Here is a 27,298-nt window from a genome sequence, read left to right on the forward strand (position 1 = left end):
TTGGTGTACATGTGGGTGGTGGTGGTAACATTGGTATATGTGTTGGTGATGAGAAATATCAGCTTTAAATATCTTGTGTATTGTGTCTTTCTGCTATCGGTGCCAGGCCAATGATAATTGTGAGAATGATAGTTTTGTTCAAACATCGCTAGTGCAAGTCTTAGATTTGCATAACCAATCTTTTGTCCAATTTGTTAAATTTAAGACATCATTTCCATCATCATGGTGAGTTACGTATGAATTTGTTTTTCATAATCCTAAATGGTTTATGAAAATGTTCAATTATTAGAGGCCTAAATGAATATGGATAACTCTCTTGATACATGTACAACAAATGGGTCTTCTAGGTGTCATACCGGCCTCGGTGGCGTCGTGGCAGGCCATCGGTCTACAGGCTGGTAGGTACTGGGTTCGGATCCCAGTCGAGGCATGGGATTTTTAATTCAGATACCGACTCCAAACCCTGAGTGAGTGCTCCGCAAGGCTCATTGGGTAGGTGTAAACCACTTGCACCGACCAGTGATCCATAACTGGTTCAACAAAGGCCATGGTTTGTGCTATCCTGCCTGTGGGAAGTGCAAATAAAAGATCCCTTGCTGCCTGTCGTAAAAGAGTAGCCTATGTGGCGACAGCGGGTTTCCTCTCAAAATATGTGTGGTCCTTAACCATATGTCTGACGCCATATAACCGTAACTAAAATGTGTTGAGTGCGTCGTTAAATAAAACACTTCTTTCTTTCTTTCTAGGTGTCATGTTTTGTAACATGAATTACAGAAGTCAGTAGAGAAAGTGTCTTGTCTCTTTGTCACAAAAATAAAAAATAATATCCTATTCCCTTTTGTATTTCCAGCGAGAAGACAGTGTTACCCAAACAACAAAATTCCTGTCTTTAGACAAGTGCTTACCAAAGAGAAAGTTTTGTTCAGGTACTATACACATTGCCTCTCTATTGACCGATTGTTGGCCCTACACTAATAACATGTAGCTGACTTCATCGTCAAATACTTCTTAAATTTAGTGCTGTTACAGGGGCGTAGGCTGGGGGGGGGGGGGGGGGGGGGGGGGGGGACTTTGGAATAATTGTTATATATGCGTTTAAAGAGTGTTCCATGATGCATCGTTTGGTGCAAAAATCATGGCTATAGGTTAACAGAAACTGGGAGAAATTTTGACCAAGTGTGGTAGGGGTTAAAAAGAAACCCACCCACTTAATAACGGGTATGGCCACCTCTTGAATTGACCACTGCAGTGCATCGCAGGCGCATAGAGTTGACTAAAGTGTTGATTTCTGCCTGTGGAATATTGTTCCATTCCTGAATGAGCGCTTGATGAAGTTCGTTGACGTTAGCGGGTGGGTTGGGACGACGCCTCAATCGTCTGTCCAGACTATCCCAGACATGCTCGATGGGGTTGAGATCAGGACTTTTAGCGGGCCAGTCATCAATGAAATCAGTGTTATTTGTCCTAAGAAAATTTACAGTGTCTCTAGCTGTATGAGAGGTGGCATTATCATGCTGAAAAATCGAGATGTTGGCGTTGTTATGGAACAGAGGAATGACGTGATGAGCGAGAATGTCATCGCGGTAACGTTGAGCATTTAAATTGCCATCAATGACGACTAGTGGTGAACGATAACCATGGGCAATGGCTGCCCAGACCATAAGACAACCCCCACCCCTGAAACGATCTCGTTCAACAACACAACAGTCAGCATAGCGTTCATTTCTCCTACGGTAGACTCGCACCCTGCCATCACCACGTTGTAAAGAAAATCTGGATTCATCCGAAAAAAGAACGGTATTCCAGCGTCGCCGTATCCAACGAGTGTGTACACGTGCCCAATTAAGACGATTTAGACGATGACGTTGCGTTAAAACGCATCCGACGTAAGGACGTCGTACATGTAAACCGTTCTCCTGCAGACCTTTACGAACAGTTTGACCATTGATTCGGTTATTATGAATCCCAGGTGTGTTAGCAGCAGTAGCAGTGGCAGTTTGGAATCGATTGCGCAAATGCATGTTCATGATATAGCGGTCTTGACCACGCGTTGTAACACGCGGACGTCCACGACGTGGCAAGTCGTTGGTGCTTCCTGTCATTCGAAGATTTCGTATCGCTCGAAGTTACTCCCGACATGCCTTGCAACGTCTTCTATCGACATGCCAGCATCAAGCATGCCAATCGCCCGTTCGCGTAAATTATTGGGTATTCTTGGCATACTGAAAATGCTACAATGTAAAAAAAACTCAATTTTTTTTACAAATTTTGAAGCGTTTTCGTTCAATTGCCAACAATGTCGGTAAGACAAGTAAAACAAATTGACCGAATACTACACGGGACATGTCGAACCATGCATGCACGTGCAAATTGAATATTACGTTGTCAACGATTAACAGTGCAAAACTAATCGATAAAATTCATGAATCCTGATAATACAGCTCAAGGCCAATACTACCTATATAATTTCATTACACAATGAAATCTTTAACACAACAAATACTATATGTACAAATCGGAAGTTTCTTTTTTTGTTCAGTATATATCAAAAATCAAATTATCAATATTCATGCATGTACATGCGGTCATTACCCATAGATATTTACCTCCTGCAGACAGACAAGCCAAACTACTGTTTTTAAGACGGCAAAAAATGAGTGATCGTAGTAAACTGTAAACATAGATAGAAATTGAGGACTCTTTAACAGTTACTGGATAATTACTGCAGCCGGGTTTAAGCTGGACAAAAATAATCGGTAGCAATTTGGCAATTTTTTTACTATTAGAGCCGTTTTTGATAACTGAAATCATACTTTACTGAAATTTTATTGTTTATATTATCCATTTCTGTACATTCGAAGTGCTATTGGTCATTCTGGTGTTTTTAATACCACAAAATGCATTTCTCATATTTTTAAAAATGTAGGTGCGTCTGAGAAGTAACAGTTATGAAGTCGAGTTTTAGTCTATTTTCCGAGGGTATTTCACCATTTCAAAGTCACAGACTCATGTTTCACTCGATTGTAACTTTATCCAAATGTGTTACTTGTTTGTAGATTAACTAAACTTAGAGTGAATTTTCATTGAAACTAGGGTCTGTCCCTTTAAAACCTGGTTTTTGAGGAGATGTAAGAAATAGAATAATACATTTGTGTCCGTTAAATACCATTTATCTTACAACTCGTTGTTTAAAAACGTATCAAACTCGCTTTCCCTTTTAGATACATTTTGAAACAACACGTAAGATAAATGGTATCTAACGGCCACTCATATATTATTCTCGATTTACGTACTAAAAATATTTACAATTGTTATGAATGGATTATGTCTACTATTCATTACAGTACAGGCACAAAAATGTAGCATACCTTATACAGATCGAATATAATATTTGAAAGCAAATTCTAACAACAGGGGGCTTAAAAATCATATAAATCATTTGATTATGTTAATCTGGCACTGTGAGGTCCTGTGACACGCACCGAATGTTAATACATCTTTCTCCATTCTTAGTCAATTTATACGAGTCAAGTGGACCAGATATTGGTATTTTAAGGAATAAACAAAAACGACGAAGTCAAATGAATGGTTTTAAGAGTTTGTAAAGTTTTGTATTTAGATGCGTACTTGTCTGAACTTTATTGTTAATGAAAATGTTTTCGAACTGTGAAGAAAAACCTCACAAATGAATGACAAGCAGACAACAAACCAGATGTTGAATGCGTGAACCGCGCACGAGAAAACAAACTGAACGGAGTTAGAAGTATAACGCAGTTATGGACGTTGATGATAATGATATATTTAAAAGGCCATTCTCGATTTGGTAGCCAGTGTAACATGGTTTCAACTATTGGAGCCAATTTAATGAATACGATTATATTTTTATTTTAATATTGCATTTCTTTGTTTAGAATAATAATGTATATTTATTGTTTGTAATATGTAACTTTGATCTTTTAAACATCTTTGTTAGACAAACCTGTGACAAAGGTTATACTGTGTCTTCAGTGATCTCTCCAGGTGATGTGTGTTCAGTGATCTCTCCAGGTTCTGTTTGAGTCCAGTGATCTTTCCAGGTTCAGTTGTGTGTCCAGTGATCTCTCCAAGTTATAACCGGCCTCGGTGGCGTCGTGGTTAGGCCATCGGTCTACAGGCTGGTAGGTACTGGGTTCGGATCCCAGTCGAGGCATGGGATTTTTAATCCCGATACCGATTCCAAACCCCGAGTGAGTGCTCCGCAAGACGCAATGGGTAAGTGTAAACCATTTCCACTGACCAGTGATCCATAACTGGTTCTACAAAGGCCATGGTTTGTGCTATCCTGCTTGTGGGAAGCGCAAATAAAAGATCCCTTGCTGCTAATCGGAAAGAGTAGCCCATGTAGTGGCGACAGCAGGTTTCCTCTCAAAATCAGTGGTCCTTAACCATATGTCTGACGCCATATTACCGTAAATAAAATGTGTTGAGTGCGTCGTTAAATAAAACATTTCTTTCTTTCTCCAAGTTATAATGTGTTCAGTGATCTGTCCAGGTTCTGTTGTGTGTTCAGTGACCTCCAGGTTCTGCTGTGTGTTCAGTGATCTCTGCAGGTTATATTGTGTGTTCAGTGATCTCTCCAGGTTATTATGTGTGTTCAGTGATCTGTCCAGGTTCTGTTGTGTGTTCAGTGACCTCTCCAGGTTCTGCTGTGTGTTCAGTGATCTCTGCAGGTTATATTGTGTTCAGTGATCTCTCCAGGTTATTATATGTTCAGTGATCTCTCCAGGTTCTGTTGTGTGTTCAGTGATCTCTGCAAGTTATAATGTGTGTTCAGTGATCTCTGCAGGTTATATTGTGTTCAGTGATCTCTCCAGGTTATTATGTGTGTTCAGTGATCTCTCCAGGTTATAATGTGTGTTCAGTGATCTCTCCAGGTTCTAGTGTGTGTTCAGTGATCTCTCCAGGTTCTGTTGTGTGTTCAGTGATCTCTCCAGGTTATGTGTGTTCAGTGATCTCTCCAGGTTCTGTGTGTCCAGTGATCTTTCCAGATTATATTGTGTGTTCAGTGATCTTTCCAAGTTCTATTGTGTGTCCAATGATCTCTGCAGGTTCTATTGTGTGTCCAGTGATCTCTGCAGGTTCTATTGTGTGTCCAGTGATCGTTCCAGGTTATATTGTGTGTTCAGTGATCTCTCCAGATTATGTTATGTGCAGTGTTCTCTCCGTGTTTTATTGAGTGTTAAGTGATCAATCCTCCTGTTTGTTTTGTGTGCTATGTCACGTTCAGGTTCTGTTGTGTGCCACATCATGTTCAGGTTTGTTGTGAGTTCTCTATTATGTTCAGGTTCTATTGTGAGTGCCATGTCATGTTCTGGTTCTGTCGCAAGTGACTGGATAAAGGCTGTGATATGTGCTCTCCTGTCTGTGGGGAAGTGCATATAAAAGATATCTTGCTGCATTGGGAAAAATGTAGCCATCGTACACAACAGATGAATAGGCTGGTAGGTACAGGGTTCTTCGCCATTCATCTATGATTGTGTACAATGCAAGTGGCCACTATTTTTAAAAGGCGACACAGATTTCGCTTTACAGTGATTGACACGGCAAAGTCAAGTTGGTCAAAGCAAAGTTTGGGATCACTTTCCCCACTCGCACGAGCCCTGTAGTCACTAATTTGTAAAAAAACACTGTAGAATATCAATGTGTCAAGATTCAGAACTATCAAATTAAAACTGTATAAGACATATGTTAATATTTGTAAAATAACATTTTGTTATAATATACTCTGTCAAAAAACAAACGCATAAGTGATAGGGAAAGAAGAAAAGTGTTTGATTTTACAAAATATAGTTTTTTTGTACAATGTTGCTGAAAGACCATGTTAATGTTCCTGGAATGTGGCAGCATGCCCAAATGCACCTTAAAACAAATTTAACGCACGTGCGATAATTGCAGAAAATCGGCGTGAAATGGTCAGATTTGGGCGAATGCACGTGAAACTCGGGGAAAAGATTGGGGTAGTGATGGATATTTAAAGCTGCAATGCTCGCAATGATGCCTCATTTCCATTTCGACGTAGACAAGTTACAAGATGCCAAGACTAAGCCTGCCGAATCGAAACACTGCAATAGGCCGCCTCCAGTTAGGTGAATCGTAGTCAGCAGTCTCACGCCACATGAACGTCCATCAAAGCACCATTTCATGTCTCTTGGACAGCTACCAGCAGTTTCAATCAGCTGAAGACCGGCCCAGAAGTGGAAGACCTCGCATAGCAACTGCTAAATCCGGGTTATGCACTTGCGTCACCAAACTGCCACAGCAATGAACACTGCTGGACGTATACCTGGTTTGAGGAGGGTATCTGCACAAACCATTCGGAACCGACTTCGTGAAGCTGGTTTACGGGCTAGGAGACCGTATGTTGGCCCCGTCCTGCAATGTCAACATCGACATTTACGTGTTCACTGGTGCACGAATGTACAGTGGTGGAACTTGGGAAACTGACGGCCAGTATGGTTTAGCAACGAGTCACGTTTCCTTCTACAGCGACGTAATGGACGACAACGTGTTTACAGACTCCGCAATGAACTTTTTACCAACAACTGCATCGCCCAAGTTGACAGATTCGGTGGGGGGAGTGTCATGATGTGGGGAGCCATCTCATACACCGTCAGAAGTGAAATTGTGTCAAGGCAACCTGACAGCTGTACGCTACCGGAATGAAATTCTTTACCGTCACATGCTTCCCATTTTGGATTAACAGAGAGCTCTTTCAGCAGGACAATGCCAGGCCGCATACGGCACATGTAACAATGGATATTCTACAGAATGAGAACATTAACGTGCTGCCATGGTCATCAAGATCGCCAGATCTCAACCCCATTGAACATATATGGGATGACCCAGAGCCTCAGATGCTTCTGCAACTGTCACATGCCCGGATTCAGAGACTCATTCAGTCTATGCCAAGGAGATGTCGTGCAGTGATTTCTGCTGCTGGTGGCTACACAAGGTACCGATTTCAGCGCCCTCATGCGATGCTGTTTGGTGACGAAAACACCTCCACTGCCGTCAGTCCATAGCAAGAACATTGTCACATACTCATGTCAAATTTTACTGTGATACGATCATAAATAACAAACATTATGCCACTTTGTATTAAAGAGAATGAATGAATGAATGAATGTTTAACGACACCCCAGCACGGAAAATACATCGGCTATTGGGTGTCAAACTATGGTAATGCAAATAAATAAAGTGATGATCACCATCAATATAAATGAATGAATGAATGAATGTTTAACGACACCCCAGCACGAAAAATACATCGGCTATTGACAGAATTTTACGGACACCGAATTTTACTCTAAACTTCAATTTGTGCTGTATTGGCCATTCTCAAAGAGAATGTTACACCCCTGCACCACGGTGAGGTTACAGCATGCGCAGGGGATTGTATTAAAGAGATAATTTCTTGAATATTTCGCCTTTATTTATTTATTTGTTTTTAGAAATATTCATTAGTTGGTGAAAGCTGCCTGGATAATAGCTGTTCTACACTTAAGAAGTACCAAATCAAAAAAGAAAAAACTAACACACCACAAGATAATAGTAATTATAAGATGAAAGTACATGTAATATGGATTAAAAATAACACAAATAATTTCACAGTATTTCTTTATTAAATATAAATCTTATTGATTAAATAGTATGTATTTATTAAATATATTATATATATATATATTCAGACATTACTCCACACTTTACAAACACAACTTTCATCCTTTTTACATAGTAAAAATATAAACAAAGACTATGAAAATGAGTATAAGAAAGATATCTAATTAGCAAGATGGTGGATGCATAGGTGTACATACAAACGGACAGACAGACAAACACACCACCTACCCACATACATACTGTTTAGTGTCCAAGGATTATTATTTTTAATTTCTCATTCCAGTTAAAGCACTATGGCTGGTATATGAAAGGCAGTGGTATGTGCTATCCTGTCTGTGGGATGGTGCATATAAAAGATCCCTTACTACCAAAAGTGATCGATCCTAGACCGACTGTGCATTAAGCGATTAATGCTTAACCACTTTGCAATGTACCATTATTTGATTAGTGTAGTTTACTGGTAAAGGAAAATCACAAATCGTCCAGAATGTCTAATAAATTGAATTTCTTCCCTGCCTCCATTTTTGTCATAAAACAGAATCGACATTCCTCTCCTTAGTCTGTCCATGTTCCTCGCTGTAATAATCTGGAGTGATTGGCCACGCTCACTATGGGTAGTAGAACTTCAAAAACCTGCAACAACAAGCACACAGTCTAATCTTGAGACACGCATTTAGAAAAACAAATAAAACCAGCCCTCGACATTCAGACCATCTGGTGACAGCAATATATAGTACAGGTAACAACAAAATAAATGCCCATTAATGATAAAAAAAATGTCGTCTCGGATCAATTTTGCTAATTTTTTCCCCATGGCATTGCTGAATGCTGTGTTGAATTTTGAGGGCTGTAAAACTATTATACCAAAGAATACACATTATATTATGTAAGAAAGAAGAAATGCTTTAAATATTTTAAATATTTACCATTTTGAATTTAGTTACATGGCATCGGACATATGGTTATAAGGCCCACAAAAGGAGAAAGGAAACCTGCTGCCAACACATCATAGACTACTCTTTTCAATTAGCAGCAATGGATCTTTTATATGTACCATCCCACAGACAGGATAGTACATACATGGCATCAGACCACACAGATATTGAGAGAGGAAACCCGCTACTCAAGTGGAGCTCTGGCTGGAAACAAAATGTTTTATTTAATGATGCAATCAACACATTTTATTTACTGTTATATGGCGTCAGACATGGTTAAGGACCACACAGATATTGAGAGAGGAAACCCGCTGTTGCCGCTTCATGGGCTACTCTTTTCGATTAGCAGCAATCTCAATGACAGGGTAATACATACCACAGCCTTTGATATACCAGTTGTGGTGCACTGGCTGGAACAAGAAATAGCCCAATGGGCCCACCGACGGAGATCGATCCCACACCGAACACGCATCGAGCAAGCGCTGGACTACGTCCCGCCCACTAACAAAATAAATGCCCATTAATGATAAAAAAATGTCGTCTCGGATCAATTTTGCTAATTTTTTCCCATGGCATTGCTGAATGCTGTGTTGAATTTTGAGGGCTGTAAAACTATTATACTAAAGAATACACATTATATTATGTAAGAAAGAAGAAATGCTTTAAATATTTTAAATATTTAACATTATGAATTTAGTTACATGACATTGGACATTTTCTTTCGTGGGGAGGTTGAATTCTATAGCGCCAAACCCAAAAATTTCTTTCTGGCAGAAACACTGTAAAGAGAAAGGAAAATCGCTGCCACGACATAGACTACTCTTTTAAATTAGCAACAATGGATCTTTTATATGTACCATTCCACAGACAGGACAGGACAGTACATACCATAGCTTTTTCTATACAAGTGGAGCACTGACTGGAATGAGACATTGCCCAATGGGCATTAGAATGAGGACTGATCCTAGATCCATCGTCATCAGGTGAATACTTTACCACCGGGTTACAGTCGCACCCCTATATTCTAATATTTTATATTCTATATTCTAAAGTAAATGAGTGTATTGTCAGTGAATGATTACACTGATCAGAAGAAAATTACACTGACAGATTTCAGTTATAATGATGTTGAACAATGACATACTAATAAGGTAATGATAATAATTATACTATACTGATGAGGAAACAATTATACTGCAGATAATTATACTGATCAGAATACAAATATTCAGATAAGGAGTCTGTTATACTGACAAGGCTAGAATTGGTGTGCTCACAAGTTCATCAATATACAATGTCTAAACCAGATACTGACATATGGACAAATATACTAACAGGACAGGAAAGGGCTGGGGTGGGTGAAGGAGGGAGCACCAGCAGTCCAGTCCAACCGTAGCCGGTAACAGGAATTTGGAATATCCCGTAGGATTAAGCCAAAAGGAAATGGTGCGCATTTTGATGAAAGAAGTTTGGCGCAATTTTGATGGTCGTTCTAAAGAATAAAAGGTAGGGAGCTACGTATAGGTTTGGATTTTAGTAGGCCGAGAGTAGCTCGTTAATTAAGACCTGCGGATGATGAGGTGTCTCCCTAGATTGCCCGTAGGACCCTTAGAAAGGGCCTGATATCTTGTGATCATAGCATGACAACCCAGAGGAGACTCGACACAATTTACAAATATATTGACCCAGGCATAATTATACTGACTCCTAGATAATAGTAATGATGAGACGATTATACTGCCAAGAAACCATTATACCGACCACCAAATGGTGTCCTTTTGACCGTCTTTGTCGAGCTCCTTCAAGTTTGGTGGCGGAAAGCCGATGTGTATGGAGATGTTGGTGTACAGATGGTTCTCCGACGTTGCCAGCACGGTGTAGTTCATCCCGACATGGTCGTTTAGACCGTCTCGCAACCAACGCTCCTGCCAGCCAAGAAACCGCTCATTGCTACAAGACAGGAAAAAACAACAGACACAGTCATAAATTAACACTACTACTTCTAAAGCCTGCTTTTTATTAATGTGATTTCGTGTGCTCACAAGTTTATCAATATACCGTGAAACATGTCTACCAGAGGCAGATCTAGTGGGGGCCCCCTAAATTTTTTGAGTTATAATTTTTATATAATAATTTTAATTTTACAATCACTCTCCAAACCTCCCCCAAAGTTCCCTTGGCATTCCGCCTCATGTCATTGGGGTCTCCCGAAATGGATTTTCTGGATCCGCCACTGTCTACACCGAATTATGTCGCGGACACAGTATTTATCTGATTTAGAGAGGATCCAGTGTTTAGAGAATCAAGTCTTAGAACCTACAAAATTCAGGACCGTAAAAACATGGCTGGTTTTGACAGGTTTGTCAGGGGTCCGGTTTAGACAGTGATTTAGTTTTTTTTAAGTTAATGATGCACTCGACACATTTTATATACAGTTATATGGCATCGCACATATGGTTAAGGACCACAGATATTGAGAGAGGAAACCCAATGTTGCCACTTCATGGGTTACTCTTTTTGATTAGCAGCCAGGGATCTTTTATATGCACTATCCCACAGAAAGGATAACACATACCACGGCCTTTGATATACCAGTCATGGTGCACTGGCTGGAGCGAAAAATAGCCCAATGGGCCCACCGATGGGGATCGGTCGAAGACCAACCGCGCAGCAAGCAAATGCTTTACCACTAGGCTACGTCCCGCCCCAGACAGGGATTTATTGGCCCGATGAAACAACATTTTAAATAATACATATAAATTCACAAACGCTGGCCATCGTGGGAAATAATTCAACTGTTCAACTAGAGAATTGATCTGACAGACTACATACTGATGTGTTCATCAACTAAGCTATATCCAATTGTCTAGTTCAATCAACTGGTAGAAAGGTGCCAGAAAGCTGTACTAAAAAAACTGGTTGATTGGTCTCCTCGTTTAGGAGGTAGATGGCATTGCTACCTGTTGAAAACATTAGATAATAAGTAACTCCGCATGCATTCCTTCTCCCTTCTCATGATATAATATTTATCGGCAGAGAAGAGTGACATTACGGTACAAAAAAATAAAATGCAGTGAATTTTATCATAATTATACTAAAATTTTAAGACAGATTGAACTAGAAAATATTTCTGGCTCTCGTACTTTTGTAGATTATTTTTCTGACACTACCGATTTGTTAGTCTTCAAGATCTCTTTGGCAAAGTTACTCCGAAATTTGTCTGAGCGTGTCTGTTTTGCGTGGCGAACCATCTTGAATCTGCCATTGTGTTCAGGTGGAAGAGTCAACATCAAACCAGCTGCTTGAATCCTGGACAAAACAAAATGGAACATAAATTTAAAATCAAATGCTGGCAGAACTTTTCAATGTCAAGGCACTACTACCTGGCAGAAATATGTGTAAAGAAGTCCTCGTGAGCGTAGTGTGGTATACAGGTTCGAGCCTAGGGAGGGGTTGAATATGGAACTAGAGACACCCTCATTTTGTCTACATTTTCTGGACAGACACTGAGGTTTATTTAGTTTATAATACTGCACTGTAAAAAAAAAAACCCTTTTTTTATTACCCTCACAGCAGGTCTTTTGTTGTTTGTGTGACATGTGATTTTAACATCTGTGTGTAGCGCTGTATGTGTCTATTCAGTTCGTCATAGTGTGTGTAATCCAGTGTGGTGTGACATTTTACAATTCAGAGGTGTTATATGTAGTTTATTTTATGTATATGTGAATACACAGCCTGTGTGAATTAGCGTAGCCACATGAGTTATAACAACACGTCTGTTTATCCATGGTGTGTCATTTTATAAACATGTGCTTTTTTAACAATATAAATTGGCTATGTGTGTGTGTGTGTGTGTTATGTGTGTGTGAGGAAAGTAGTATGTTCCGTCTGTGTGTGTTATTTGTATGTGGTGTGTCTGTCCCATCATGTGTGTGTCTCCCGCATAAGATTTGATGTGCTCCCGCGGAATCTGCGACAGCTGTGTGTCTGTGTGTGTCGTTTTGTGTGGTGTGTGGTATGTGTGTGTGTGTGAGTGTGTGTTGAATCTGGACAAAACCACAAATTGAACTTCCCAACCTATGCTCCTGGAAGTAGGGCTTTATGGACTGCCCTATGGCTCGAGCACCCCAACCTTTGCTCTTGGAAGTTTCGAGCATGTCTACACAGCCCTATGGCTCGAGTCACCCTGGGACAGAACAATTTGGGGCTTTTGGATTTAGGGAAAAAGGACTTTACACAGTGCCCCAAACAATGACTCGAGCAAACAACTAACAATTTGTAACGCTTTAGAACTGCTCCTGGAAGTAGGGCTATTAATATATTAATTATTAAAGGCTCCGGGGGGGGGGGGGGCGACAGCCCTATGTGTTGTGCCCTCTCTCGGTGCCCCCATCAAAAATTAGGCCCAAGGGCCAACGATGCTGGGGAAAAAAAAAAGAAAAAAGTATTTAAACAGGGAAAGTTAAGCTTCTGGCGAGTCTGGCAATGTATGTATCCTGGCGATTCCAAGTCCAGGGGTGCCTCTCTGGACCTATACTCCTGGAAGTGTGGTGTGTTACACAGTGTGTCTGTGTATGTCTCTGAGTATGTCTGTGTGTGTGTCTGTGCACGTGTGCGTGCTCTGTGGAAGTAGGTGTGTTTACACAGCCATGACTCGTGTGCACCCCAACCTATGCTCCTGGAAGTAGGACTTTACACAGCCCTATGACTCGAGCACCCCAACCTTTGCTCCTGGAAGTAGGACTTTACACAGCCCTATGACTCAAGCACCCCAGTCAAGCGCTCCACTGCCTGAGACTGATTTTTGACCCACCTTGCAGATAAATCATCGTCCTCGTTTCCCCAGCCCCAGTAGCTGTTGGCGTAACCATTGATCTTGCGGAAGTTTTCTCGGTTCAGAGCGATCACACCACCAGCGTAGTTGTAGTACATCACACTGAGTAAAAAACCCACAACATATTTATTTATTAATAAAAACAAATACTGGTAAGACCAATATGTGGCAGTAATGATGCCGTATACAGCACATATCATGAAGAAACAACAGTTCATCATAAGCAAAATAACAGTTAACAGACGTTCTAGAGTATGGTGGCCTGATGCCCGAGGCCAGTGGTTTTTAGATTTGGGTCATAAAATGTTTTTAAAAAAATCTACAATGCTACGATTGTACGAAAACAAAAGAAATATCTACATACTTTTCACCATGGCCAGTGTATTTTCAAATCTACTGGCCCCATAGCATGTGATTTTTTTTTTAATTCTAGAACCCCTCAGTTAATTATAAACAATATAATTATTGGTGAAATTAGCAGGGCTAAATCTGGACAAGAAAACCTATTAGCAGTTTGTTGAGAAAATCTTTAACTATGTGCTAGTTTCAATTCAGCACCTCACCCTACAGGATATAATAAAAGACAGTCCAACAATAACGAAATACAAAATTTGGCATTTATATTTGTAGAACAATCAGGTTCCAGGCTTGTGGGTCTATTAAAAAAATACAAAATACTACTCAGTCGGATTAGTAAATGTAAAAATACTTTAGCCTACAGATATTATCACTAGCCCGAGGTTCTTTCCCTCAAATTTTGTGAATGTTTTTTTTCCATATATATATATAAAATATAAAATAAACTATTTGTCAACATGGTTTTATTTTGCAACTAAAACAAAAAAGTGGTGAAAATAACCAAAAACAAACTCACTGGAATACCTCGGTCGAAGAGTAAGTACGAATCAAATGGCCGAGTTGTTTTAAATGGGTCAGTATCAGAAGTCCTCGGGTAATGTTACACAATACGATAAGAATGGCCGACATCATGGTACATTGTGTAATTGTGTTCGTTTGTAATCTGGATTAATTTTAACAAACAATTTATCTTAATTCTCATTTTGATACAAAGAAAACATTTTCTGATCACAGTGTTAACAGTGAATCTATCTTTGGTCTCGGAAATTAATAAAAATAGCTGATATTGAAAAACCCACTGGAAATATCTTACGGGTACAAATAATAAAGTATGGGTACAAATGATGACTTTTGTAGAAGACATACGCACATAAGAAAACATCATGTGGATGCAGTAAAATAGACATTATGTTCACAGACAAACAGGGTTTTCCGAAGTCTGCCTTGTTTTCGCCAAGTTAAAATGCTGATGAGATTACATTGCCCAATGACAATGCTCGACGTTCAAAACATGCCCCGAATTCGCAGATCAACACCACAAAATACTAAAAATTTGAGTTGTTCGGCAGGTTATTGCCAGAAGTGGGTTTTGGTAATGAACCACATAGGATTTGGGGGGTTTTCATTTCGGATGAGCTGGGCTAAAAATGGCAAATTTGGAAAACCAAAAATATGTGGGGGTTTTCTATCTCCACGGTTACGGTTTTCGGTTTTAATTCTATAACTGAAACCGAACTGATTCCATGGTTAACTGCACATCACTAATCAATACTACAGAGGTCAACCTACTTGTAAGCATCACAGAAACATTTCAAAAAGCATATATCAGAATTTTATATTATTTTTTTATTTGAAAAACTATTTCTCAAAATGGACTATATTAAACAGCAACAACAAGTAGCAACACCACAAAAAATGGTGTGGCACCATTTTGTAAGGGGGGGGGGGGGGGGGGGGGGGGCTGATTTTTGCAAGAATTAAATAAAAATGCCCTAATCTAGATAATAATATTTATTCATATTAGCAATATACTGCCAAACAACTACATGTATGTAGGGTTGCAAACGAATCACTATAAATTTTTACATGAATTACAACTAATATTGTGAGTAGAATGATGGAAATACAGAGTCAAAAGGTTTCAGGCCAGCATATTTTGCCCAAATATCTCTAATGTTTTTGTGCAAATTTGATTATTTGCTCCAGTATTAGGGTTTCTGCCAGAGGGTAAAACAGGTACATGACAACATACCCAAATGTTTTTGCAGATGTAATTTTTTTAAGTTGACCTTTTGACAAAATTAATAATTCTTATGACTACTGTATGATTTTCTTAACCCTCACCCTAAAATTAACCCATTTTCTTTCTGTCAACTGTGGTTACATTCAGCACACACATTGTAAATATTCAATTCCGTAGCACCATACCCAAAAATTTCTTTCTGGCAGAAACACTGAGTGCTGGGTGAGGGATATTTGCACCTCCTGTCCCGTACGCTTATGGGTACCTTAACTTACTGATATCGCATTTTGTCTATGGCCGACGACAGGTGGTGAGCATGCTGGTCACACATGTAGTAATTCTTGTAGTGTTCGGGGATCAGGTCAACATCATGAAGGACAAAACAGTCAAACTTGTCAAACTTCAGAGCTTCGAGAAAGCCGACATTCATCAACTTCCCACGGTTGAACTTTGTATTGGCTGCCTAAAAATACAACATTAAAAAACAAACATTTACCAAAGTGTAATCGCTGACGAACAGGTCAATCAGAATGTTAAAAAGGTTAAAGTTTGTTTTGTTTAACAACACCACTAGAGTACACTGATATATTCATCATCAGCTATTGGATGTCAAATATTTGGTCATTCTAAAGCTGTATCCTAACCAGCAGCAAGCGACGCGAGCAATGTTTTTAGAAACCATTGATTTCAATCGCAATATCCTAACCGCACGCGTGTTGTTAGGATGCGGCAATTGAAATCAATGATTTCTAAAATAATCACTCGCGACCGGTTAGGATATACAGCTTTAGTAAATTGTAAATTACATAAGAGTTTTCAGAGTGGAAACCCATTATATTTAATCCATTTGTAGGCAGGGATCTCTTATATGCACCTAGTTACGGTATTGTAACGGAAACTTTCGCCTACGTCAGAAGACCGTGTCGATGTCAGCGCTACGTTATCGTATCTAATATGCACCATCCCACAGACAGGATATCACAAACATGTACCATGGCCCAGGGCTTCTGGAATGTTTATAAAATCCACTAGCCATGGGATCAGTGATTTAAAAAATTTACTAGATACATGGGATGTGCAGTGATTTATAAAATCCACTAGCCAAACGGAGAAGTACTTTAAAACAGTTATACTAAATACATGTAACAATGGTAAAAATATACTTACCCTACATTTTGTGGTAATAAAGTTTTACTAAAACATAGTAATAATCAATGCATGTGGTCTAAAGGACTTGTTAAAGCTTAAAAACTTTAACAAAGAGGCTTGGGGTGGGATCAGGATATTTATATTTAGGAAATAGAAAAAACTCCAACATTAGCTGCCAAAAAAAATATCACTGGATCCAAGGCATGGCAATAGTAGTTATTTACTATCCCCGCACTGAATATCACTAGCCATGAGATTGGGGCTACCATTGGGATGAAGCCTTGATGGCCTTTGATATATCAGTCATGGTGCACTGGCTGAAATGAGAAATAGTTCAATGGGCTGTCGGACTGAGGGGGGATCGATCCAGACCAAGAACCAGGCGCATCATTCCGGCAGTAGTGTTTAATAATTGTATACTTCACATCAAACGATATACTGTAAAAGGGTATTATTCGCGAATGTGTAATTTTCGCGTTTTTAATTTAGGTGCGACATTACACTTAAGCAAATAATAAAATCCTACACCCCATCAAATCAAACAATAACAGTTTACAATTTTAGCAGCTGTTCTGCAATACAGTCTACATTCACCGTGACTCTTTTTTTTGTTGTTGACAACTTGGCACATTTTGAATTACAGTACAAAACAACAATAAAATCAACTAACAACCCATGGTTGGTTTCTTAAAGTTGGAAAAGAATTAAAGTGTGTTTTATTTTACTAGTCTAAGAGCACATTGATTTATTAATCTATATTATTGCTTTTCCTCCATCTCATGACTGGAATATCAAAGCCTGTGGAATGTGCTGTGCTATCCTGTCTATTGTAAAGTGCATATAAAAGATTCCTTGCTGCTGATAAAAAATGTAGCAGATTTTCTCTGAAGGCTATATCTCAGAAGTACCAAAGGTTTGACATCCAATAAGCGATGATTACTTAATGTGGTCTAATGGACTCGTTAAACAAAGCAAGCTTTAACAAAACATTTCTTTCGTCTATTTGATTTAGGAAAGGAAAAAAGAAACTAGCTGCCACCTGAACAATCAATGGATCCAAGGAAGGGGAACTAATGTACCACCCCCCCAAAAAAAACTAAATATTGTAGTGTCCCCTTTTTTTTCATTGGGATGCCATCCTGATGAGTTGGTTCATGTCCCCTTTTCTTCCGTTAGCAGGGTTACAGAAATGAAAAATATTTCACTAGCCTGTCAGACCAGAACCAACTAAAATTCACTAGCCTGCCAGAATTTATACTTTTCCGCCAATATATTAATGTTTAATAATATTACAGTATGCATCGTCTTCACATCAAATGGTATATATATTTTGAAATATCTAATAAAGACTTTTTTTTTTTTTTTTACAGTTCTTTCATATAATTTACAAAATTCAAAATGTATAAAATAAAATCACAATACCGTCAGTCAGAAAAAGACAGATCGCCCGTCGGACTGACACTTGCATTTTTCAACTCGCCCGTGAGAATTTTTACTCGAATTTGGCGAGTGAGCGAGTACTTTCTGCATCCCTGCCGTTAGTCCCACACCCCAATATTTCCTGGATCTGCCCGTTACTCTACCAAACTTTTTTCTTTTGTCTATTTACCGGCCTCAGTGCCGTAGTGGTTAGGCTATCGGTCTACAGGCTGGTAGGTACTGGGTTCGGATCCCAGTCGAGGCATGGGATTTTTAATCCAGATACCGTCTCCAAACCCTGAGTGAGTGCTCCGCAAGGCTCAATTGGTAGGTGTAAACCACTTGCACTGACCAGTGATCCATAACTGGTTCAACAAAGGCCATGGTTTGTGCTATCCTGCCTGTGGGAAGCGCAAATAAAAGATCCCTTGCTGCTAATCGGAAAGAGTAGCCCATGTAATAGCGACAGCGGGTTTCCTCTCAAAATCTGTGTGGTCCTTAACCATATGTCTGATGCCATATAGCCGTAAATAAAATGTGTTGAGTGCGTCATTAAATAAAACATTTCTTTCTTTCTTTTGTCTATTTGATTTAGGAAAGGAAAAAAGAAACTAGCTGCCACCTAAATAATCAATGGATCCAAGGAAGGGGGACTAGGGGACCATCTTCAGATGGTGCATGCGGTCGCGGTACAGGATCACTATGGCAACCTTCTGCCAGGAGAGACAGTTTTTCGGCTTCCACCGGCTGCCCTTCTGAACATGTGGGTTCCTGGCAGCAATATCTTTAAAGGACGGTTCAGAGAAGATGTCAACTTTAACATGATCTGTGTAGAGAGAGAGAGAGAGAGAGAGAGAGAGAGAGACACATCAAAGTACACCTAAGCACAATCTGATTAAAATTAGCTCTACTGGTCTACCAGTAGATCTAACAGCATTGCACGGACTCCCATGTCCAGGTGACATTTTATCTATAAATAACAATTTAAATATTGACCAATTACACTTCGACTTTTATAGTGTTTTAGCGTTATTCGGGAGCATACAAATTCTAAAAATATTGGGCAAGACTCTTTTTGCAATAGGCAAACTTGTTGGTATATTTCAACATTAAAAAACACGGAGAAAAGTGCAGTATATACTAGTATAAACAGATTTTATGGCTATACCACCATGATGGGTTTTTTCGTCTTGAAACTAATTTTATATATAATTTTATATTAAAATTAGTTTCCGGCATACTTCGTAATTCATCCGAACCATTTCGTATACCCTCTGCATAATCCTAAATGTTTTCAAATTCTTTTCAAATCATTGGCATGATTTTGCAAGTAAGGTTTTGATTGGTCGAATGAAAGGTCAACTGGACATGAGCTCCAACGGGGTGCTGTTAATAGTAATTACAGGTAATAGTAATTAACCAGTGGAGCTAATTTTAATTAGATTGACCTAAGCAAAGTGTGTGGTAATACCTTTACAGGTCATCATAAAGCTTGGTGATCTACAAATTTTAGGTAAATATGACACATTAAGGGGTCAAATTTTAATTGGGGAGGGGGTTACAGCAAGTGTTGCCTTCGGATTAATAACAAACATTTAGGCACTAAGCCTTTGTCACACCCATTTCTTGTTTCAGCCTGGGCACCATGCATGACTGGTATATCAAAGGCCATGGTATGTGCTATCCTGTCTGTGGGTTGGTGCATATAAAAGATCCCTTGCTACTTATGGATAAATGCAGCCGGTTTCCACTCTACGATTATACATCAAAGTTACCAAATGTCCAATAGCCAATGATTAATTAATAAATCAATGTGCTCTAGTGGTGTCATTAAACTAAAAAAACCCAACAAAACCTGCCAGATATTACACCAGTTGTGGAGTACTGACTGGAACGAGAAATAGCCCAATAAGCCCACTGGTGGTCATCAATCCTACACTGACTGCAACACGAGAAGGAAGAAAATGTTTTATTTAATGATGCACTCAACACATTTTATTTAAGGTTATATGTTGTCACACATATGGTTACAGATCACACAGATATTGAGAAAGCAAACCTGCTGTCGCCACTTCATGGGCTACTCTTTTTGAGTAGCAGCAAGGGATCTTTTATATGCACCATCCCACAGGATAGCACATTCAAATACATGTACAAGTGGTGCAACGGCTGGAACAAAAAATAGTCCAATGGGCCCACTGACAGGGATCGATCCCACACCGACCGTGCAACAAGCGAGCACTTTACCACTGGGCTCCTTTCCACCCTTTGCAACACAATAATGCTTTACCAATGGGCTATGTAAATGAACTCAGAAGCTAGCACAATTCCACATGACAAAGAAAACAACTACATACATATACGTGTAATTAAAAATCTGCAGTTAGCTTATTCCATTGCTTTTGCCAAGTCTGAAAGGGGCTTTCATAAAGCTGACTTCGGGCATGGCTTCTAGAATTTTTATATAAATCTACTAGCCATAGGATCAATCATTTAAAAAAATTACTAGCCTGATTAACAATTTACTAGCCCGATTAACAATTTACTAGCCCAAACAGGATTTTCTTTAAGTTTCTATAATTTTTGTCCCCCCCCCCCCCCAACCCCCCCTGGTAGCTACGGCCCTGTGTATGGCACTAAATGCAAAACAAGCTGTTTGTTTGGTTTTTAAGGCAATACAGGGCAAGCTCTGGGTGAGCAGAACAATTCACCAAATCACCTATTTAAACTTCAAAAATTGCAAAAAACCCAGCTTTTTTCTAATAAAATAACAATTATTACATAAAATTTATTTGTTAAATTAAAATAAAATTTGCCAATTGTTATTAAAATTCACAAATAGCAAATTTGGTGAGTGCGAGAGCTAGCCCTGTAATACTGTTTAGTAAAAAATATGTATCTACTTACCATTATTAACCGGGTTAATACATTAAAATTATCATGGGTTTATGGCATGGCTATCATGGGTAAGTTATAGGATAAATGTAATTACTTACCTAAGGCATCCCAGTCAACCTGACACTTCCCAGCGTTTGAGTTGTCTATCTGCGGCAGCTGCATCAACGTGTTGGGCATCGTGAACACACAGTGACTGCGGTAGTTGAACAGTGCGAAGCCCCACAGAGAGAAGTAGATGAAAGACAGGAAATAGATGACATAACGTCGCGCTCGACCCTTCTTTATAGCCATCACGGAATGAATATCATCTCATTATCATAGAACAGCTGAAAGATAAAAATATATTTAGGACTAGCTCCGGCACTCACCAAATTGGACAATCAGAAGAAAAAAAATTGACAAAATAATTTTATGTAATAAATTATATTTTGTTAGAAAATAACTGGATTTCTGCATTTAAAAAAATATTTTAACAGATAATTTAGCACAATGTTCTACTCACCCAAAGTTAACCCTGACACTGAAAGTTTAGTTGTTTTCACTTAGGGCTAGCTCTGGCACTCGTCAAATTTGCCAAATGCGAATTAAAAAACAAAATTGGCAAATCTTATTTTAATTTGGCGAAATAATTTCATGTAGTAACTGATATTTTTTTTACAAAATAAAAGGGTTTCTGCAATTTTTGAAGTTTAACAAATAATCTGCCGGAATGTTCTGCTGACCCAGAGCAAGCCCTGATTTTTCTAATGCACAGCCATGTACATGTACATGTATATATTAGTAATAAAGTTATATTATTTTGCACATGTATAGGGCAGAAAGATATCCGCATGATACGACTTGCAGTGAAATCGTATGGAAAACTTACTCGTATGGGGGAAAATGCAGTGAACTCGTATGGAAATCCAGAAGTGAACTTGTATGGAAGACTTACTCATATGGGGGAAAATGCAGTGAACTCGTATGGAAATTACAAACTGATATATCCAATACTGTATAGCAACTTGAGTGTAGTTTTTATGCAGAGTTCGACAAATCCGTAAGCCTGATGTCCATGGCTAGTGGTTTTTAATTTCGGGCTAGTGAGAAACGCAAAACATGCATGCATTGTTTACGGTTTCTGTCGCAGGAAATAAGTCTAATGACATGCGTGTTTTGATTGGTTTTTAATACCGTTTTTGTTCATCAATTAACAACGGATTACACATCACCGTTATATTCTTTTGACATCAGTCCGACACGGGATGATGCCCTGTATTTGAGCACTTCTCCCTAAACTAATCTGTTTACTTATTAAATTGACACCTATGCCCCAGCGGCAGATCAGTGTAATTTAACATAACACTGAATTCAATGCTTAAAACTGAAACTATAAAAAGTTGCTCAAAATCCACCCAGTTAACTTCACTCGGAGACCAGCCTCGGTGGCACAGTGGTTAAGCCATCGGATTACAGGCTGGTAGGTACAGGGTTCGCAGCCCGGTACCGGCTCCAACCCAGAGCGAGTTCTTAAGCTTAAACTTAAGGGCTCAATGGGTAGGTGTAAGGCCACTACACCCTCTTCTCTCTCACTAACAAACTAACAACTTGGTCAACTAACCCACTGTCCTGGACAGGCAGCCCAGATAGCTGAGGTGTGTGCCCAGGACAGCATGCTTAAACCTTAATTGGATGTAAGCATGAAAATAAGTTGAAATCAATAAAAAAAAACTCAGAACCATGGCAGACACACCTTGTGTGGTTTGTCACCGACCAGTAACAAGACAACATCACGCCGTGGAATGCGACTGCAGTTGACACGCAAATAGTTGACTGATGGTGCCATAAATATGAAGCATGTATACAAAATACACATTTAAGAGAAATATCAAAGTATATCTGCACATCCATACATCCCCATACGAGTTCACCGTTATTTTTTTTACATACGAGTTCATTTTCCATACAAGTTTTCCGTTCATACGAGTTCACCGCATCCCCATGATACACCCAATTATATTGATATATACACATGTATAAAGAGGGAAAGTAGCTCACTGTAACCTAAAAAGTAACCCTAACCACATGTAAATCTAACTCTACTATAACCAAAATAGGGGGGTAACGGTCGGATATTTTACCGAAATAATTTCCAGTTCTGCAAATTTGTTTCAGTTACTTTGAAAGTCACGTGCCATCAAGATCTTCATGATTTACCACTTAGCCCCTAGTGGGCCCTTAAAATTGCTGGGGTGCACTCCTGATCTCATGCCCCTCTAAGGCAATAATTGCCGTTCCCCTCTGACAACGTAATTCAAACTCAAACCCTGCAAATTTTGTCATGACAAAACTTTCCATAATAGTTCCGTATTTTCCCCCACATTTGGGGTACTGAATTAGCCTTATCAACTGGGTATTGCATTATACACTACAAATGACATAGTGCTAGGCCTGGATTCTAACTCCAGACCATCAGGCCTGTAGTCGAGCACTTCAACCACGTAGTGGATCAACAAGTGAGACTGCATTTTAATACTTATAAATCTCATAGGGTGTATTTTGATGGAATGAACCGAACGTCTACAGAATAAAACAAAGATTTAGTCCTATAATGCCTCATTCTGTCTTCTGTGATATACTTCTTCCAAAAGCACCAGAATAGTCAAAATGTCTAATTTTTTAAAGGCAAAACAGTGATACTGCTGGATTACAAAATATAAACATTGTTGGTTTTATAGAACAAACTGTTTTAAACTGTTAAACGGTACTGTATATAACTATCGCTAACTCTAACCCTAACCTTAAAATAATTCTAACGAATATTTGTAAAGAAAAAAATTGTTATGGGGAAAATAAGGAACTGTTGCCACCGTAACCATGACGAAAAATGCATTTTGCCATCATTAAACGTTTAAAGTCGACAACGAAAACACCTTGTATGAGCATATTATACCAAATTTATATTCCAAATAACGATATACTAATATACACACTTACAAATAATTATAATAAAACTGGTGACGTTATTTTCTAGCGTTAAGTTAGAAAACACATGAACATTATTTTAATTACAAATGTGAAAAACGTAAAGAAATATCAATCAACAAAAAATATTTCATGCTACACTTCCGGTTTTGTTTTGTCGTGTTTTTCGCCTGAAGATTCAGAGCTCCCATTCTTTAACGTATTATTTGTTGTGTACATTCCATCTTTTATAAATAAGCATCATATGCACAAATGTACAAGAATAGTTTTATTCTTTTCGGCGGTGGTGGAGAGAGATTTGAGATGTTTAGGATATGTGTTTAATATAAAATGTACAATTATTTATATTACGAACTCGATTAACTAATATATAATCAAATGATCCGGACAAAATTGCAGTTAGATGTCATGTAACGAGAAAGGAAGCTAGGAACGGGTACGTGTGAAAACAAATGTCTGTTTAACAACTGTACATTGTTTAACCAGTCGCTATTATGAAAGGAAAGGAATGTAATTTCTCTTATTAATCGAGCAGTTAATACCACAAGTCCTGTTATTGGCGATAAACGTGAGTCTGTTGTAAAAATAAATTAGTTTCATCTGGTCCAAAAATATATGCAATTTTATTTCATTTAGTACCATTGTGCAAAATATAGCCTTGTGCTCAAAACATGTATGGGGTACCTGTAAAAAAAAAGTACTAAAATTTTGTGCGAAACTAGGGGTGTTGTATAAACATCTGATTATACCGAAAATGAGCCATGAAAGGTATCACTTTCTTCAGTTAATACTTTGAGGTAGGGGTTTTAGTACTAATATTTATGGGTCATATTTTGGTTGATATATTGCATATAGTGTTTTTTAAACACAAACGTTAATGATCGTCTATGGGATTTTATTTGGAATAGTACAACCTATACACATACATATAAAAAGTAGTGGATTTGCAGGAGAGATATAGGCCTACGTATTTTTAAAACAATCAATTTGCTTATTTTGATAGTTTTTCATAGTTATTTTCATCTATTTTGTATGTATGTTGTCAGTGTAGTGTCTCTTTTATATAATTCTTGGGTGTGTTTTGTGTGCTCTGTCGATGTAAGACCATTTTTTTAAATTTTATTTTAATGAAGTAGTGTAGTGGTATTGCATTGTATCGCATTGCATCGCATTGCATTGCATTGCATCGCATTGCATTGCATTGTATTGTATTGTATGTAGAGGGTTTTTTTTACCTGTTTATTGATCATCCGAATTCAATATATCCATTTATTTTGTAAGAGGTGTGAAGAGAAGCTGTCACAAAAACTGTACACCCTCTGAACACCCCCCCCCCCAAAAAAAAAAACACAAAAAAAACCCCACATACAAAAAAACAACAAAAACAAAACAAAACAAAACAAAAAACAACAACAACAAAAAACAAACAACAACAACAACAACAAAAACAAAAAACAAACCCAAAACAACAAAAGCAAAACAACAAAAACACACCAAAAACCCCACCAAAAAAACTACATTATATAGTGACTTATTTCCACTCGGCAATTACCAGAAAATATACTTTCAGTTGCTATGGGGTGCATTAAATGACTGGTGATCCATGCAATAAACGAGGGGACGCGGATGGGGCAGAATGAAATATATTATTCGTATATCAGTAATGTTTAAAATATATGTGTACATAGACGTGTCATTCACAGCAATGGTTTGTTGTTGTTGTTTTGTTGGGGTTTATATATATATATATATATATGTGTGTGTGTGTGTGTGTGTGTGTGTGTGTATGCAGTTTCCCACGGACAATATAGCACAGTATAATTATTTATACCCGTAACGAACTACTGGCAAAAATGAGAAAACCCACGAAGAAGAATCAAGCTTACAATTATTGTATTATGGAAGAACGCTCTTTGTATTAGGTGTCCAAATTAACCATAAACATATAGCCAAGTTAAGAACAATAGTAATTTCCATGGATATTGTAAGGTGTTGGAAAATGACCCCCAAGGTCAATCTAATTAAAATTAGCTCCACTATTACATGTGGATCTAACAGCAGCCAGTTGGAGCTCATGTCCACCAATCAAAACCTTACTTGCAGAATCATGCCAGTGATTTAAAAATAATTTGAAAACATTCCGAATTATCCTGAGGGTATACGACATGTTTCGTGTGAATTACGAATGCCTTAAAACATGTTTTATTTTATAAAATAAATAATTTGTAATGTAAAACTGAAGACTGATTTAATTTTGTTTTTTTAAATAAATAAATAAATATTTTTTAATGTAAAATTGAAGACTGATAACCCATCCCGTATGGTTCGCTGTACTACGGCCACTAAAATAGACTCGCCCGATATTTTTTGAATTTGTATGCTCCCAAATAACGTTATAAAAGGCGAAGTGTGATTGGTCAATATTTAAATTATTATTTACAGACGAAATGTTACCTGGACATTGGAGACTACGCAGTGTTGTTAGCAATCTGATTAAAATTAGTTCTACTGGTCTAAATAAGGCATTCGTAATTCATACGAAACATGTCGTATACCCTCAGGATAATTCGGAATGTTTTCAAATTATTTTTAAATCACTGGCATGATTCTGCAAGTAAGGTTTTGATTGGTGGACATGAGCTCCAACTGGCTGCTGTTAGATCCACATGTAATAGTGGAGCTAATTTTAATTAGATTGTGAAGAGGGGTGTTTAGAACACGCCACCCTACACCCTATGTACACGCGCCTGCAACATTATTGACAAAAAGGCACAAACATAAAATTATATAACAACATAATTTAAGGCTGGTAGGTACTGGGTTCGGATCCCAGTCGAGGCATGGGATTTTTAATCCAGATACCGACTCCAAACCCTGAGTGAGTGCTCCGCAAGGCTTAATGGGTAGGTGTAAACCACTTGCACCGACCTGTGATCCATAACTGGTTCAACAAAGGCCATGGTTTGTGCTATCCTGCCTGTGGGAAGCGCAAATAAAAGATCCCTTACTGCCTGTCGTAAAAAGAGTAGCCTATGTGGCGACAGCAGGTTTCCTCTTAAAATCTGTGTGGTCTTTAACCATATGTCTGACGCCATATAACCGTAAATAAAATGTGTTGAGTGCGTCGTTAAATAAAACATTTCCTTTTATAAGCACGGGCCCTTAAGGGCCAAGTGGATTGGTCTAAGGCCACTACACCCTCTTCTGTCTCACTAACCGCTAACCAACTAACCCGCTGTCCTGGACAGACATCCCAGATAGCTGAGGTGTGTGACCAGGACAGCGTACTTGAACCTTAATTGGATACAAGCACGAAAATAAGTTGAAATGAAATGAAAG

The 27,298-nt window shown here is 38.5% G+C and overlaps 1 long non-coding RNA gene and 1 pseudogene across 2 annotated transcripts; one reads left to right on the forward strand and one right to left on the reverse strand.

Annotated features, from left to right (window-relative positions):
• Positions 1-18,809, forward strand: LOC121387099. 2 transcript variants are annotated; one of them, XR_005959785.1, is made up of 3 exons: positions 1-119; positions 851-926; positions 18,693-18,809. It is a non-coding gene; the product is annotated as an uncharacterized LOC121387099 (long non-coding RNA). The 2 variants fall into 2 exon arrangements; XR_005959784.1 differs by having other exon boundaries at positions 92-225.
• Positions 7,640-24,128, reverse strand: LOC121387097 (annotated as a pseudogene).
• Positions 24,129-27,298: the final 3,170 nt, after the last annotated feature.

Source organism: Gigantopelta aegis, chromosome 13 (assembly GCF_016097555.1).
Source record: "Gigantopelta aegis isolate Gae_Host chromosome 13, Gae_host_genome, whole genome shotgun sequence".
Taxonomy (NCBI): domain Eukaryota; kingdom Metazoa; phylum Mollusca; class Gastropoda; order Neomphalida; family Peltospiridae; genus Gigantopelta; species Gigantopelta aegis.